The sequence below is a fragment of the Rutidosis leptorrhynchoides genome, chromosome 6 (assembly GCF_046630445.1).
Source record: "Rutidosis leptorrhynchoides isolate AG116_Rl617_1_P2 chromosome 6, CSIRO_AGI_Rlap_v1, whole genome shotgun sequence".
NCBI lineage: Eukaryota > Viridiplantae > Streptophyta > Magnoliopsida > Asterales > Asteraceae > Rutidosis > Rutidosis leptorrhynchoides.
This window is the reverse complement of record NC_092338.1, coordinates 435987324-435992086: the sequence shown is the minus strand read 5'-3', so window position 1 is coordinate 435992086 and position 4763 is coordinate 435987324. Positions and strand designations below refer to the sequence as shown.

The 4763-nt window shown below is 32.3% G+C and overlaps 1 long non-coding RNA gene across 2 annotated transcripts; it reads left to right on the top strand.

Annotated features, from left to right (window-relative positions):
- Positions 1 to 820: 820 nt before the first annotated feature.
- LOC139851480 (uncharacterized) lies at positions 821 to 4306 on the top strand. Of its 2 annotated transcripts, none has more exons than XR_011760631.1 (3): positions 821 to 957; positions 2295 to 2411; positions 4070 to 4306. It is a non-coding gene; the product is annotated as an uncharacterized lncRNA (long non-coding RNA). The 2 variants fall into 2 exon arrangements; XR_011760632.1 differs by having other exon boundaries at positions 2295 to 2469.
- Positions 4307 to 4763: the final 457 nt, after the last annotated feature.

Sequence of the window (4763 nt, the reverse complement as noted above, 5' to 3'; positions counted from 1 at the left end):
CCACCTCAACTATCGTCTTCTCCAGGAGTATAAAACGTAAAATTATTATATATTAAAATTATTCTTATATATATTAGGCATAGGAAAAAAATAGGAAAAAAATGCCGTTTTTGACATTTCCAATTGTTCAAACGACATTTAACAATAAAGTTACAGAACCGCCACCTCAACTATCGTCTAATCTGCAACTTCTTCACGGGTATAAAACATAAAATTATTATTCTATTAAAATTATTCTTATATATATTAGGCATAGGAAAAAATGTCACAATAAACTTACGGAACCGCCCCCTCAACTATCGTCTAATCTGAAACTTCTTCGGGGTATAAAAAGTAAAATTACTATTTTATTAAAATTACTTAAACAAACTTCACCTAAATTTTTAACGGGCCGTATCTTCCTGCTCGTCGCGAGTTAAATTTTTCCGGCACCACCGTTCAACTCGAAATAATTTTACGAACACAACGCAACTATCTATACGCGAAACAGACAGTTTTTAAAAAACGCTAAATATTTCGGGATATCTTTCAAACATATATATACACATGTAATAAACAACCCTAACTAACTATATCATATTGATGGTTTCGTCCCCTTTTAAGCGGTTTTTCTGGCATTAAAAACGTGCAGTCTATTAGGTACACTAGGTACTAACCACGCGTATCTAAACACACTCACATCAACGCGTTTTTAATTATGTAAATATAAATTAAATATGAATATGCAACTCGAAATATCCAGCCGCGCGGACCTATCTTACCGGTTATTATAATTAATTAAAATTTTGTTATTATAAATTGAAAAAGGGGGCTCACATTTGAAGGCGGTGAGCCGATCGGGTGGCCCCTTTGCCGGGAATTGGTGGCTGTAGTTAGGTCAAAATCAAATAAAGGAATTAATTGAATAACTCAATTTTAGGCAACGAGCATAAGGTTATCAAGCCTTAGTTCAATCAGGTCTAATTTTAATTCATATTTCATTGCTATTCAACAATTCAGTAGATACTTTTAATTTTATTATTATATTGCTATAAATAAAATGATTCAATTCAATTGTATTTTAATTATTTGATTGTGACTGATTCATTGTTTTGAGGCTATTTTACATATGTTTACTTAGACTAAATACTATGTATTGTTTGGATTAATTTTGTGTTGGTTAATTTTATATTACATAATCTAATAATGCTTCAACGAAAGAAACCTCTGCACTGAAATTATTGATTCGACTTAATAGGTTACTTTTGCTTAATTGTATTCCATTGATGACTCAACAATTAGGCTTACTAATTTACAACTAGTGACATAGAATTGTTCGTCTATTCCGACCAAGAAAACGAACTAAGTTCATTTGAGAAATCAGGTAGAAGTAAATTATATGCGACGACTAGCGCAATTAGTGGTGACCGCGACCGTACAGGCGCCATAAGTTTAAGTCATTAGGTTGTTGATTGTTAGCTACTTGTAACTATACTACGATCGTTCGGGTAGACCTAGCTAGATGACTTCACAAGTAATCGGAAGTGAACTAGGTCTTAATCTTAATAATTCAACATACAAGTGTGTTTTTGATTGTTTGCTTCCTTTAATTGCTTTGTTTCTTGTTTTATTTTATTCAAATATAAAAATACTTTTTTTTGACATTCCAACGAAAAACCCTTGCTTTGCTAGTTGCTTTTAGTTAATTACTCACTTTAATTTACATTCTTGACCTACATCCATACAGTCCTTGAAACACGATACCTGGATTTTACTAGTATTATACTACTACACGATCGAGTAAACTTGCTTGTAGTTAGTCATTAATCGGTATTTTCTCGTTATCAAATTTTATAATCCGATTCCAACACATAACTCGCCCTTAGCTTCATCTTGCTCAAAGTCATCATCATTATCATTATTTAATTCATTCAAAAACTTCAAAAGCATTCTTAATCATAGTCTGACCTTTTTGACCTCTAGTAGAGGCACGAGGTTCGTTGTCCGTATTCTTCACTTTAGGTCTAAACACCATGTTAAGCTTTTGTTTATCAACAGCAAAACCTTCCTTTACACTTGAGTTTAGACCACGGTTATAACCAAAACTTCGATCGTAGCTCTACGAAACTTCGATCATAGCAAGTGCTAACAACTGAAGTAAATTAATTAAAAAAATACTCTGTTTCCGATAAGAAAAAAAGGATAAGCTTCTATTAAGGTTGGCTATAAATATACATACATTTTCATACTTGATTCATAAGCAAATTTCAGGTCATGTATTCACTTTTTTTTTTAACACGATATTTTGATTTCAGAAAACTCGATATCGCAGAGAGTCAAATGGAAGAACCAAAGGAATGTGATGTCATAGGATCACAAAATACCGGAACACATGTTGAATCATCAGATTGTAATTTAAAACAGTGGAAAATGTATAAGTTGATGAGTCTCTCGAAATCTTGTATCATTCAAGAAATCGATAAGCTCAAAGTATATTTAGAATTTAGATGTTAGCCTTCTTATATATATATATATATATATATATATATATATATATATATATATATATATATATATATATATATATAAGGGCAGGATCAATGGGGAAGTAACCAATCGGGGGGAAGCGTGGGGAAGCAATTTTTTTTTTTTTCGTTTTTTTTTTGAATTTTTTTTTTCCGGCATCAAGATCACACGAAAATATGAACATTTAGAAGAGACACTTTGTGATGAATGTTATTATTTAGGCGGGAAAACGATCGACAAAAATAACATTCAAGATAATATTGTTTGTGAAGAATATGAACGTTTTTTTTTCATGTTTTGTGAAGTAAAATTTAGCCCGATTTAGAGTTTAGGGTTTAGGGTTTAGGGTTTGGTGTTTTGGGTTTATATAAACCCAAAACACCAAACCCTAAACCCTAAACCCTAAACCCTAAACTCTAAACCGTTCGTGTTAAAAACTCAATCTAAATCCTAAATCTAAACCCTAAATCTAAACCCTAAACCCTAAATTTCTAAACTCTAATATCTAAACCCTATAAACCCTAATATCTAAACCCTAATATCTAAACTCCAATAGCTAAAACCTCAAAATACGTTCGAAAAACACGATAATTGTTATATATTACTTCTTCGAGCGTTTTCTCGCCAAAATAAAAACATTTATCACAAAGTGTCTCTACTAAATGTTCATATTTTCATCTCATCTATAATGTTCGTGAACAAAGTTTTTTCAAAAAACGAAAAAAAAAAGTTTTTGCTTCCCCCCGAATGGTTACTTACCTCTTGATCCTACCACTATATATATATAGAGTGAGGATCCATGGAGAACTCATGGTAATAGAGAACTCACGGAACTCGTGCAGATTCACTAAATCTGCGTGCAGATTCACATATATATATATTTTTTTTTTTTGCAGTTTTTTTTTTCTGTTCAGATTTTTTTTTTTGCAGATTCAGTCAATCTGCGTGCAGATTGACGATTTTTTCCATTTTTTTTTTTACAGATCGACTTTTTTTTCAGTTTTTTTTATGCAGATTGAGTCGATCTGCGTTTTTTTTTTGCAGTTTTTTTTTTTTTTGCAGATCGACTTTTTTCTGTGCAGATTTGACTTTTTTTTGTGTGCAGATTGAGTCAATCTACGTGCAGATTGACGTTTTTTTTTTTTTTTTTTTTTTTGCAGATTCACTTTTTTTTTCTGTGCAGATTCGCTGTTTTTTTTTTTGCAGTTTTTTTTTTCCAGATTGTATTTTTTTTCATAGACTGAAGCTCAATCTCCACATAGATTGAAGTTCAATCTATGAGTTCTATGGGTTCTCTACATACTCTAGTTCTCTAGGGATCCTTGCACTATATATATATATATATATATATATATATATATATATATATATATATATATATATATATATATATATATATATATATATATAGTTCATGGTAGATTTTGAGTCTATAAAAACTGATATTTAATTGGATATTTCGTGCACACCCTTACAACCTTTGTTTGAAGTACTTATGAAATGTTCAAATATGGGCAAAAAAATTGCTGACATGTGTCTCCTTAATGCTGAATTTTGCTTACAGAATGATGAAGATCTTATAAACTATGAAGTAATGATGCTCTCATATCCTGATTGGAGAAGGGAGCCGCTTACAGATAAAATAAAGTATATACAAGGAGCTATAAAAAAAAGGAAAGCCTCAGTTACCGATCCGATCAGTACCATGTACAAACACCCGTAATTTATCGAGTTTAATGTACTTGACAGAAAGCGAACTACAAACACCTGTAAGTTGTAATTCTTTTTTCAGCTCTGTTTTCATGATTAAAAAGACAAATGTGAAACTTAGTTATTTGCTCTGTTTTCATGATCATGCATGTTTTCACCATAGGGTCTAACATGCCTGTTCAATACGTTGGTGGGGTTTAAGGATCTTAGAACAAGGCTCTCCGGTCCGGCTACCGTGAATAACCCTGGCCGACATGATGATGTCGGCGGGGTGGCCAAGTGATTAAGTCCACCTTCGATAGCGGTCGCTGATCAGAAGGCCCCAAATAAGGTTGTAGGTGCTAGCTTAATGAAGAACTAACCTGTTAACCTTGAAGAGACGGAGAATGATGCTTAATTACGTAAGACGTGTGGCAGATGGTAGTTACGTAATGTGATGATGCCTAGAATGATGGTTAGGGTTTGTATATATAGGCAAACCCTAATTCTAGAATCATCCGAGATATTGGCAATCCTTTCCATAACAAACTCCCCGAATCACAGATGTA